The sequence below is a fragment of the Heptranchias perlo genome, chromosome 16, assembly GCF_035084215.1.
Source record: "Heptranchias perlo isolate sHepPer1 chromosome 16, sHepPer1.hap1, whole genome shotgun sequence".
NCBI classification, from domain to species: Eukaryota; Metazoa; Chordata; class Chondrichthyes; order Hexanchiformes; family Hexanchidae; genus Heptranchias; species Heptranchias perlo.
In genome coordinates this window covers 56,414,414-56,427,490 of record NC_090340.1, presented here as the reverse complement: position 1 = coordinate 56,427,490, position 13,077 = coordinate 56,414,414, and the positions used below count along the sequence as shown (strand labels likewise).

General features: G+C 43.7%; 1 long non-coding RNA gene across 2 annotated transcripts in view; it reads right to left on the bottom strand.

The window, feature by feature from the left end:
* LOC137333376 (uncharacterized) overlaps positions 1–13,077 on the bottom strand; it is a 52,415-nt gene that overhangs the window by 25,494 nt on the left and 13,844 nt on the right. Inside the window, exon 1 of one of the 2 annotated variants that reach the window (XR_010965883.1) lies at positions 2,207–2,363. The exons of the other annotated variant lie outside the window; for it this stretch is intronic. This is a non-coding gene — a long non-coding RNA (uncharacterized lncRNA). Of the gene's footprint in view, positions 1–2,206; positions 2,364–13,077 lie in introns of those variants that run through there. 2 annotated transcript variants of the gene reach the window in all.

Sequence of the window (13,077 nt, the reverse complement as noted above, 5' to 3'; positions counted from 1 at the left end):
TGGGCCCTATGACGTAAATAGGTCCCTGACTGCCATTTTAGGTAGGAACTGGTCAGAGCCTGCTCCAATCAGCTCTATGGGCGATGGAAGAGAAGAGACCCACTAAAGATGTGTTCAATTCTTTTTGTGGGCCCCCCCGGGGCTCACAACAATAATCTGGGCCTCTGCCAACCCGGGGCCCCCACCCTCCACGATCGCGACCCCTCCCTACTGCAACTTATGCCGCTGGCAGCAGCTCCGGCACAATTTTCAGGAATCGAATCTAGCGAACTGCGTCGGAACGCCTGTTTGGCGCCCTGCAACTCACCTGGAAAAGTTAAATAAGGCCTCAAAATGGCATGGGGCCTCGTCAACGCTGGAACGGGCGGCCGTCCAGCTCGCTCCATCAGTTGACCGCCCAAAAGTCAAAATCTACCTCAATAGCTTTGCTTCTGACACCACACGTGTATTTACCTTACCTCAGTTTCCATAAAAAATTATCTTAAAAAAGATGAAAAATAAATCAAGAGAGTCCATGGTACAGCAGGTGTGGCTGTTCCAGGATATCCAAATACCATCTACAGACGTTGATGGAGCAGCTCGTTCCTGGCGGTTCCGAAGACTGGACTTCCCTGAACATTCTCTAATATAGGATACCAGTCCCTCATTTCCACTTCACTGAATTTAACCCCATACAATTTGCATACAACAAGGATAGTTTGCAAGATCTTTTAATACATAAAATTACATAGAATGTACAGCACAGGTCCATGCCGGTGTTTATGGTCCACACGCATCTCTTCCCATCCTTCTTCATCTAATCCCATCGACGTATCCTTCTATTCCTTTCTCCCTCATGTGTTCATCTACCTTCCCCTTAAATGCATCTCTGCTAGTCGCCTCAACACTAAGGGAATCAAGGGATATGGGTATAGGGCAGGAAAAGTGGAGTTGGGGTAGAAGATCAGCCATGATCTTATTGAATGGCGGAGCAGGCTCGAGGGGCCATATGGCCTACTCCTGCTCCTATTTCTTATGTTCTTATGTTCAACCACTCCACGTTGTAGCGAGTTCCACATTCTAATCACTCTCTGGGTAAAGAAGTTTTTCCTGATCGTCTTTGATAAAACATCCAACATCTCAGTGATGGGGCACTACAGCTGTAAGGAAGGATGTGCAAGCAGTGTAGAAGAGATTTGGTGTTTACTGCATTGTCTGCACACACACATGTGTTCTTATGTAACAGAGCAATGCTTCGTAACTTCTGTCAACAGACAGTGCACCTCCCGCACAGACAGGAGCTGAAGGAAACCCAACTGCCTCCTTTTATATCTTTAATAGACGAATTGAATTTTAAATGAAGGTTCAATATGAGTGTAAGCTCTCGGCCCCCCTCGCTGGGTGCGATATGATTAGAATTAGATGTCAATGCAAAGAGAGTCCGAGTAAACAAGTTGTGTGAGACCCAAGACCCAGTACACACAGACAGTTAATATTACCAGTTTTTTTTTTCTTTCAGGTTAATCAACAGTTCCACAAAGTCCGGCCTTGACCGGCTGTGGTTTTCCAGAGTTAATTGTCAATAACAAAATGGGCATGGGATGAGTTTAATGGATTACCAGATGCACGTATTGTTTTTGTTTCTCTCCCTTCTTCAAGGAAAATCACCTGTGGAACAACGTGTTTACCCCAAGTTCCACTGAATGAGCATGTGATGGAAGAAAGAAAGACTTGCATTTATATTGTGCTTTTCACAACCTCAGGATGACACAAAGCACTTCACAGCCAATGAAGTATTATCGAAGTGTAATCACTGTTATAATGTGGGAAGCCTGAGAGGGCAGACGGGACCTTGGTTTAACGTCTCATCTGAAAGTTGGCACCTCCGACAGTGCAGCACTCCCTCAGTACTGCACTGGAGTGTCAGTCTAGATTTTGTGCTCAAGTCTCTGGAGTGGGACTTGAACCCACGACCTTCTGACCTCTGCCCACTGAGCCACGGCTGATACTCGAAGCGACTTGGGGAGCAGCTGGCTTTCTCGTGTGAAAGGAGGCGTTTTGTCATTGTTTAAATGCTTCAATCAAACGAGCTGCGGAGAAAGTGGTCGAAACCGTTCAGCGCCAAGCCAGAAAAAGATAAATAAATAAATAAGCTTCCAGCTCCACTTTATTGATTGACAAGTACGCTGGAATGAGTCACCTTGCTTCGTATTTTTTTTCTACTTACCGCCTTCTTTCCCTCAGTTGGCGCTCTCCCCATTAAACATCGGTCTCCGGTACCCCCAATGGTCCAGTGAGTTTATCTGGTGAGTAGCTGAGCTGCACAGGAAGGCGGTGGGTTTGATTCCTCACCCATGTCGAGTTAACCGATTGCAGTTGGCGGCACTATGGTTGGCTTCAACACCTCGTGGGGGGGGTTAAGGAAAGGCAAAATATTCAGTCAGAGTTCCTGCTCCCGATGTCTACTCAGTAACTACGCACTCCCCCCTCACCATCCTCCGACTTGAAAGTCGTGTGTGTGGATGTCAGGTGAGGGCAGGATGTGATGCCCCCCATGGTCAAAAAGCCTTATCAATGTTCATTATCAAGGCTCAGACATGAATATTGGCCACTTGGACAAGACAGAAAGAACTTGCATTTTTTTAGCGCCTTTCATAACCTCAGGACGTCCCAAAGTGCTTTACAGCCAATGTAGTCACTGTTGTAATGTAGGAAATGCGGCAGCCAATATGCACAGAGCAAGGTCCCACAAACAGCAATGTGATAAAGACCAGATAATCTGTTTTAGTGATGTTGGTTGATGGATAAAGATTGGCCAGGACACCGGGGAGAACTCTCCTGCTCTTCTTTGAAATAATGCCATGGGATCTTTTACGTCCACCTGAGAGGGCAGATGGGACCTCAGTTTAACGTCTTACCCGAAAGACAAGGTACCAGAGGGCAATGTGAATGCCAGAAACTGGGCTTCCCTGAACAGTGCCTAATATAGGATACCAATCCCTCATCTCCACGTCCCTGAATTTAACCCCCATATACTTTGCATATCACAAGGATATTTTTCAAACTCTATTATTGTCTTTAATAAAACATCTAACATCTCAGTGATGGGGCACTGCAGCTGTAAGGAAGGATGTGTAAGCAGTGTAGGTGTTTCTGCATTGTTCATACATAAACGCATGTGTTCTTAAGTAACCGTGCAATGCTTTATAGCTTCTGACAATATACATTGCTTCTAGAACCGAACTCCAGCAAGGGGCCAATGCCTTGAGCGCGGGGAGGGGGCAAACATTACTGTTTGTTTGTATAGATCCTGCTGCCATGATTTCTTTTCTCGCTGCGTTTCATGCACCATCTTAAACCAGATCTCATTTGGGCAGTGCTGAATCGTTGCTTCCAGACTATTTTATTCCTCTGTATCTCCTGGAGACACTGGACGCAGTTTTAAACTTACGGCCAATACCAGGCATGGTGTTGGAGTCGCATCCACTGCACCCACTCGAACCCCTTCAGCGGGAGACCCAAAATCATTTTTAAGGTTCTGGCCCCGTTAGAATACCGTTGGCGGACAGTTCGCTGAACCAGGGGAGGGTGGAAGATTCATCACATGTGAGCTTAGACCGTGATTGTCAACTATGGAGGGCATTATAGATGAGCCCTCACCTCCAACGACCACTGACGCATCCCTTTTCTGCATGCCATATTCCAATGAGCTTACCCTTCCTGTATACCCAGCGCTGGTGGCAGTGTTAACATCTGGATTTATTTGATGTTGAAACAGGAGAGCCATTATAGGCCGACGCAGCCTCAACACCACTCCGGGAAAAGAACATGTCCCTCACCAGTGCACTTAAAAAGTGTAACAGCAGGCACTGACCATAGAGTAGCTGGAGCAAAGATCCTGGTCAGTTTTGGCAGCTAGTAAGGCCTTGCGCACACTGATCCCAAAATAGGCCTTATTATTGTTTAACTAAGAAAAAAGCCATAGAGAGCAGCACAAACAGAAAACCAGGTGGATGCCGTCTGGAGCTCTGCTTGTTTAAAGATCCAAATGGGGACATGGGTTAAACTATCAGAAGCTGAATGTGTACCTTGTCTGATTGTAATGAAGCCAGTATGTTTGGATAAGTATCACCATGTTATTTACCGTGAGGTAAAAGATTTTAGATATGTTTCTAGTCTCATCCCTTTTAATTTTAAGGAAAAGCAAATTATTTTGATTAAAGATTCTTACTTAACTTGGCCTGTAGCGTCCATAACTGTGTTGGAGGCCCCGAAAAGCTATGGGCCAGCGATCCTGACACCTACACCGAGATTGGCCAGCCAGGAACCTCCGCCGCTGATGCCATGAACTTTGCAGGATCAGGGGGAGGTTCCCTAACTTGTCCTGCAAAGGGCAGACACTCACGTCACTAGGGGCCCACCCCATAAAGGAAAGCGGAAAGTCCAGCATAAATGCTCAGTCCGCGGGAGGGGAAATTGAGGTCTTACCAGAAAAGAAATTGTAGCTGATCATTGTGGCCACCTTACAAAGAGAGTAGGGTAGGGGGAGGCAATTGGTGCAAATCTTTGGGACTCCAGGCCAAGATCCCATCCTGTACTCTCAGGGGGTCCCCACGCCTGCTGCTGGGTCTCACCCGATGTATTTGCGCCAACCACAAGCAGGGTCGGTTTGAGGTCCAAGGTCACAGAAACATAAGAAGTCCCTGTCCCAGCCCCCACACCCTTCCCCCCTCCCCCACAATCCCCCCCATCCCCTGTAAGCGGCGGACAGAGGATCTGCCTCCACAAGGCCATCCCGGAAAGCAAATTCGGGACCCGAGCGTATCTGGTCCCAGCCATTCCCGGCGTACTTACGCTGAAGTTACAGCAGGAGTGCTCCAGGATGGCCATGGATTTTGTGGACCTGGAGTTTCAGTCTCAAGTAGGGATCAGTAGCAAATCCAAATGTAACCAAATGTTGAGCTGCCTTCTTTTCTTCAGTTGATAAAAACAAGACAAAACTTGTTCCCCCAGCTTGCTTCACAGCCACTCATCACAGGTCCCAGTTGTCTCCTTATGATTGATTTGAATGGACCACATTAACAGAGAGCTTAAAAATCAGGAGACTAATAAGAGGTAACACATGGTTAAGACTCCTGCAAGAAATCAGACCTTGCCCTCGCTAGTAACTTACAGACAGTAGTCATCGGCTGGGAGTAGATAGTATTGAGTGGTCGAGTGGATTAGAACAGTGATCCTTCACCTCTTTTGGGTTTGCATACAGTTCACACAGATGATATGGAATGCCCTTCTTTCTTCCATTACATTAAGTTTGTCTGGTCTCAACTCACAAATTAGCACTAAATTTGGTCATCTCGCAGAGGAATCGTAAGGATAACTGATGCAGGAACTGGAAATGCTATGCAGAAGCAGTCAGGATACCCCTGTGGGGTTGGAGTTAAGATGGAGTTAAGAAAGCAGAGCAGAGGACGTTTTGCTCTCCATCTGGGTTTGTGCTGTGCCTGAGAGTGTTTGATACTAGCACTGGGTGCGCAAAATAGCACCTTGTTTTATTCTCTAGTTCTGATATCTCTCACTTTAACAAGTATAAAAATACACCAATTAAAAAAAAAACTACTGCTAGTTATTAGGAGGAAGAAATTAGTAAAGACTGAAAGGTTTCTTAAAATCATACTCATACAAAATAGAACTTTTACTAATTAACTGTGGACAACACCAAGCTATGTTGGCTTCGTGACAAAATAATGGAAGATTGGCAAATTAAATTTGATGTAGAAAACGATGAAATAGTACATGCTGGTGCAATAAAGATGTATACAATGCATAGGTCCTGTTTTGTAATGGGCCAGTTACTTGTGAGATTGAGAGAAGCCCAATTCCACAGCGGTACATGAAGAGATACCTCCCCTTTAAATGTGAGGCCACCACTAATATTTCAGGAGAGTTTGGCCCACCCAAACTGATATATTTAACAAGAATAAATGAACAATCACATTAAATTAAATCGCCATAAAATTGAGGATAATAATACAAATGTATTATGCAATGCCTAGTGGCTATGGAAAGCTTCCACTGAGTTCGTAGACACTATGTCAAGTCAGTGCAAGGCTGTTAATAGGGCTAATGAAACGCTGCAATGCTTTTCAAGGGCATTAGATTTCAGTCAAAACAAGTTAGTTTAATCCTCTATAAATCATTGTTAAGGCAGCATTTGGATTGTTGGGCGCAGTTTTTGTTGTCTTATCTTCAAAATGACATTGATATGCTGGAGAGGGTTCAGAGAAGACTTATGAGAATGATTCCAGGAATCAAGCAGGAAGTCTCGAGAATGGACTAATAGAATTGGACTCATTTCCACTGGAGGAAAGATTACTGACAAGAGACATGATGCAATGAGTAAAGGCATGAATAACACAGATGTAAATAGATGTCTCTTTTTTTTAACTAAATTGTGATTGCAGAACCAAAGTTCACAACAGTAAGCTTGATAATCTTTAAGCACCATGAATAATTAGAAGGATTTTGTTTTCCCAGAGCAACAGTTGTGTGGAATAGAGTCCCATCGAAGATCGTTAATGGTGTACCAATTCCTTTAGAAAAGGAGTGAGCCGCGTATCTGGTTATGAAATGGAATGAAGGTTATAGGATAACTAGTCATAGCCAACCAAATGGACAGTGAAGCACTGGGGGACAGTTTCCTCAGATTGTTTAGTGTTAGCAATGTCATAAACATGGGATGATTTCCTACGATAACTATTTCTAGCATATATCACTCTGATCCCGCTGCCTTCCCGTCGTGTCCCGATGTTAACCAACTCTTTTAAGGAGGCGAGCGGGACACCCGCAGGAAGTAAGCAGGGGTCCTTCTTAAAATGTGCAGATTGGGTTCCGATCTGGACCCGACTGCAATATTTGTCAGAGGCGTGAGCATGAGAGCTGTGACAGCTTCCCCATCAGGTCAGACCTGCCAGGAGCTGGATCATGGGTCAGAAGAGGCCCAAGTAGGTAAGATTAAAGATTTGATTTTAAGTTTCCATGTGGGCCAGGTGGAGCAGGAGTGTTGATTGTTGGGTGGATATACTCGGGTCTTGAGGAGAAGTTTCTGGAGGGTTTTCTCAGAAGTTTCGTCTGTGTTAGTTTACCTCCCCGAGGAAATGAAATTGAGCAACTTTTTCTCGTCTTGTACTTTCTTATATTCTGTAATGTGCAGCTGGGCCCTCTCAGGCCCGAGCTCCTCGACATGGCCGACGACATTAATCTCAAGAGCCCTCATCTGAGCCTAGGCTCGCCAACTATGGTTAACTGTATTCGTGGAGAAATCATGATCTGACCTTCCCACCTCCAACCACCTCGGCCCCGCACTCCCGCCATTGGTCGCCCAACATGTCCATCCTCACAGCACACCGCCGTCCCACACCAATTGGAAAGTGAAAAGACTTCATTACCCAACTGGACGATTCTTGACTGTCAGTAAAACAGCATTTTTTCCCATCTCCAATATTTTTAGAACTAATAAGCAGAAGTGTTCAAAACAAAAAGGAAAAAAACATACAATTTTTTTTAATGCCTCTATGACTTTTCTCCTGGTTTGCTCGCAGCTGTGTCCTGGAGATTAATCTTCAATTCCTGGAGACTCCAAGGCAACCCTGGAGGGTTGGCAACTCTATCTGAGTCGCAGAAGGTCTTATGCTTAATGGGGGGGGGCACCTCTTAAGAGCAGTAGAGTATAAGAAATCACTTAAGAATGGCACTATGGGGACAGACCTAGATGATAATTAGTTTGTAGGCATTTGTGTAGGCCAGTAAAATTGTAAACTATATGAGGGGTTTCGATAGATTAAATAGGGAGAAACGGGCAGGAGGGTTGGCAAGATGATTGGCAAAAGAACGAGAGGAGAGATGGGGAACATTTTCTTTACGCAGCAAGTTGTTATGATCTGGAATGCACTGCCTGAAAGGGTGGCGGAAGCAGATTCAATAATAAATTTCAAAAGGGAATTGGATAAATAATTGAAGGGGAAAAAATTGCAGAGCTATGGGGAAAGAGCAGGGGAGTGGGACTAATTGGGTAGCTCTTTCAAAGAGCCAGCACAGACATGATGGGCCGAATGGCCTCCTTCTGTGCTGTATGATTCTATGAACTCTTGGTGTGCAGAGTGTTTCTGCAGTAGTTGGTGACTCTTGCAATGTTAGGTGACATGTATATCTTTGGGCAGAAGGAATTTATTGGAGTATGGCTGGACTGGAAGAAATGTTGGACATTATTGTTAATGCAGAGAGATGCAGGCATTCATCAGCTGAAGCTCATTCAGTGAACAGCTGGTGAAGAGCTCTGGCTGCAGGTTAGTATTGGTGCCCTCACCCTACCTTCATGTCACCTGTGTCCTCTTCATCATCTTCTTGAAGGTCCTCATCCAATAGTAGCTCCATGGGTTGTCCCCAGAGTTATGTAGCATGCAGAAAACCACCACAAAATGGGATACTCTCTCTGAGTTGTATTGGAAGAAGCCACCAGGCCTGTCCAGGCACTGGAAACCTTGCTTGAGCAAGGGTCCGCTCAATGAGGGCTGTGGTAGGCCCATAGATCCAGTTGTAGTGCAGTTCAGCTGGCAAGTGTGAGTTTCTGAGAGGAGGTCATGAGCCAAATGTGCAGGGGCTAGCCCTTGTCCCCAAGCAGCCAGCCTCTCACTTCTCACTTTACAGGGGTAAAGAGTGGGGGGATGGAGCACTAACACAGGATAAAAGCATCATAGCAGCTGCCAGGAAAGTGAGTACAGACCTGCATGATGCACTGCTGGTGATCACATACCAGTTGCGCATTGATGGCACAAAAGACCATGCAATGGGTGGGCTTCCAGCCCTGCAACCCTCCGAGATCTCTGCGCTCCTCCAATTCTGGCCTCTTGCACATCCCGATTTTAATCGCTCCACCATTGGCAGCCATGCCTTCAGCTGCCAATGCCCTAAGCTCTGAAATTCCCTCCCCAAACCTCTCCATCTCTTTACCTCCCTTTCCTCCTTTCAGACGCTCCTCAAAACCTACCTCTTCGTCACTTGTCCTAATATCTCCTTATGTGGCTCGGTGTCAAAATATGTCTGATTATGCTCCTGTGAAGCGCCTTGGGACATTTTATTATGTTAAAGGCGCTATATAAATGCAAGTTGTTGTTTTTGTTGTTCTTGCAGTATTGTGATGAAAGTTGACCCCAATGTGGCGAGAAGTTTTATGCTTGAATCAGAACAATGGGCAATTTAAAAATCTCTGGATCACTGCCCCTTTAAACGCTCAATCAGTCATTCAAACGAATAAAGTCAAAAAGTACTTAATGAACATGTTTTATGCAACACACATTTAGGGTTCCAAAGTATGCTGCTGCCTCTGACAATAGATCGACTTGAATTATTTACAGGGCACAGAAAATGGTTTACTTGAGCCTAGAATTCTATACAATGTTATTGAATGGAAAGTGTTTCTTTTCACGGGAATTCTCTGAACCTTACTTAGATCAAGCAGTTGTTTAACTTGGAGTTAACTAATATTGTGTTTTGACTTCAGGCAGCATTACCTATAGATCTGAGTTTTATTTAGGTGCAATCGGCCCACTCTAGTCTTCAAAATGTTAATCTAAAATGGATTGACCACTCAAGGACCCTATGACTCTTTACCCAAGAATGGGGTGGGAGCATAGAGAACCATCCTACAGATTGTGAATCAGCAAAAGTCTCAGTAATGCAGGAATAATTCCAACTGACAACAGGACCAGGACGTCTTTATGGGTTGGCACAAAACAATCATTGACTTTGTGTTGGCATCTTGGCATCAATGCGACTTTTATTACAGTGAAGTTATCACGTGCATGATGCACAGAGTGATGGGTAAGTGACTGTTGGCCATACAGATTCAATTGGCCTTTTCTCCCTGACATCCTCGGTAAAGGTTTGCGTTTGATTAACCTTCTCCCATTTAACAATCGCTAGAATTCTCTATAACATGTATGCCTCCAAATTGCCCTCAAGCAAACCACTTTGCTTTTCACTTTTATAACTGAAGTGTAAGACAATTTACTATTCATATTGTTTTATTGGTTGAAGTTCTAGGGCAGGGGTAGGGGGGCAGGGGGAAGGAATGACTAGCCCAGTTGTGCAATGCATTGATGAACCAACAGACCACACCCTAGTGTAGAAGGGCATGAGTTAGTACCTGCAGTCACTCCCACAATGGGTTCCACCGTTTATCAGAGCAAGTACCTACTAGAACCACAGTGCTTCCTCAGAGAAATGCAAGAAAACTAAAGAACAGGTCAATCCACACTGATCCAGTACTGTGTACAGTTCTGGTCTCCATATTACAAACAGGATTTAGAAGCACTGGAGAAAGTGCAAAAAAGATTTACAAAGATGATACCAGAACTGAGAGGTTACAATTATCAGGAAAGACTGAACAGGCTGGGGCTCTTTTCTCCAGAAAAGAGTAGGCTGAGAGGTAACCGGATAGAGGTTTTTAAAATCATGAAAGGGTTCGATAGGGTAGGCCTAGAGAAGATGTTTCCATTTGTGGGGAGTCCAAAACTAGGGGCCGTAAGTATAAGGTAGTCACTAATAAATCCAGTAAGGAATTCAGGAGAAACTTCTTTAAGGGAGTAAAGAATGTGGATCTCGCTACCACATGGAGCGGTTGAGGCAAATAGCATAGATGCACTTAAGGGGAAGCTAGATAAGTACATGAGGGAGAAAGGAATAGAAGGATATCCTGATAAGGTTAGATGAAGTAAATAGAGTGGAAGGAGGCTCGTGTGGAGCATAAAAACCAACATAGATCTGCTGGGCCTGTTTCTGTGCTGTAAGTTCTCTGTACTTGATGTAAAATTGGAAGAGGGCTAGTAGCAGACTACTATGTGACATGAAGGGTTTAAGACCTAAAAAAGAAAAAAAAAGCTATAAGTAGTGAGAAATATTATTAAATTGTGGGGGAGAGGAATTATTTATTTAATATTGGCAATCATGATGGGCTATGATGAACCTACTCCTCCCACAATCTATGAGATTTTAACACTTGGCAGTGTCTAATCACTATATCTTGATTTGCGTTGTCTTCTCCCCATCTCTTTTCATCCATGGTGGTCTTAAGTACTACAGGGCTTGGCCCTTCACCTAAGTTTCTCGGTTAAAAAATAACTTTGAGGACCAGGGGTGACTCAATGGAAAATGAAGTCACTGGTTCAGAAAGAGAGAATGCTAAATTTCTTCAAACTTCTACACTTCAGCAGTTCTGCCTACTTCAAGCTTTGGCACTAGAACAACCAGAACTAATATTTGATCATTAAATTCTAAGATGATTCTAGCAAATCACCATACTTAGCCAGGGTCATTGGATTTTATATGAAGCCTTATAGCATTGGATATGTTATATGACATCAAGTCATTGGTGGCAACCATTTTGGTAAACCTTCTCCACTCTGCATGTCCAGCAGCAAACATAGAATGACAAGTTATATAATCCTATTCACTACAATATTCTAATAATTAAGTATATGCAATCCACAAAATAATTTATCTTCTTGACTTATTAGTTAAACTTAAATTTAGTTTAATATCAGTAGTTCTGTTATGTATCAATGCGTTTCAGATTGCATCAGTAGAATCGCAGAAGAGATTTATCTGATTAGATAGAGATTGGAGAATAGTAGAATATGCCAATTTACTGAGTGACTTCATAGATCATAGAATCATACAGCACAGAAGGAGGCCATTCAGCCCATCATGCCTATGCTGGCTCTTTGAAAGAGCTATCCAATTAGTCTCACTCCCTTGCTCTTTCCCCATAGCCCTGCAAATGTTTCCTTTTCAGGTATTTATCCAATTCCCTTTTGAAAGTTACTATTGAATCTGCTTCCACCACCCTTTCAAGCAGTGCATTCCAGATCATAACAACTTGCTGTGTAAAAATAAAATGTGTCCTCATCTCCCCCCATAACCCCCCTAGTACTTTTGCCAATTAACTTAAATCTGTGTCCTCTGGTTACTGACTCTCCTGCCAGTGGAAACAGTTTCTCCCTATGAACCCTATCAAAACCCTTCATAATTTTGAACACCTCTATTAAATCTCCCCTTAACCTCCTCTGCTCTAAGGAGAACAATCCCAGTTTCTCTAGTCTCTCCACATAACTGAAGTCCCTTATCCCGTGCCATTCTAGTAAATCTCCTCTGCACCTTCTCCTAGATCTTGACATCCTTCCTAAAGTGTGGAGCCCAGAATTGGATACAATACTCCAGCTGAGTTTTGATGGCCTTCATAATATTGTAACAATAAGTTTGGATGAAGAAGTCCTATTGGCCCTTTTGACCTCATCCTTCCAGAATACCAGAACTCCCAATTTCCCATTACAGTTTTTTTTCACATCTACTTGAACAGGCAGATGGGATTTGGGTTTTACGTATAACTGACTCAGTGGAAGCACTTTCATCTCTGAGTCAGAAAGAAGTTTGTGAGTTCAAGCCCCACATCAGAGACTTGAACACGTAATCTAGGCTAACTCATGCAGTACAGAGGGAGCGCTGCACTGTCGGAGATGCCGTCTTTCGAACGAAAGGTTAAACCCTCTCGGGTGGACATGCAATGCAACATTACAATATTCTAGCTGTTTGTAAATGTCAGTTAAGTTGAACAAGACTATTAAAAAAATGTCGCCCAGGATTCCTACAGGAAGTGCATTAAAGAATACTTGCCCACTTTTAGAAAATGCACTTATAAATATCACCACAAAATAAGTTTTGTTGCTGCTGTAATGTAAATGCTGTGACCGCCAGAAAATCTTATTTTGCACGTCAATTTCAAATTTCCATCAATTTCTGAAACTAACCACAACTGGTTTTGCAAAACTGAAACAAGTTTTTCCTTAGAATAGAAAAACAACATTTCACCTCCTTTCATTATAAAAATTCAAGATGTTTCAGGAGCTATTAAAGGGACCTTGCCAACTTGTTGCCACTTTGGATTTGAAACCTAAAGGGCAATTAAAAACCTATTTTTAAAAAGGTGCACTTCAGTGGTTTACTCACAAGCCACTTCCTCTGGCCTTTGCTCTCAACCCTGGGCAT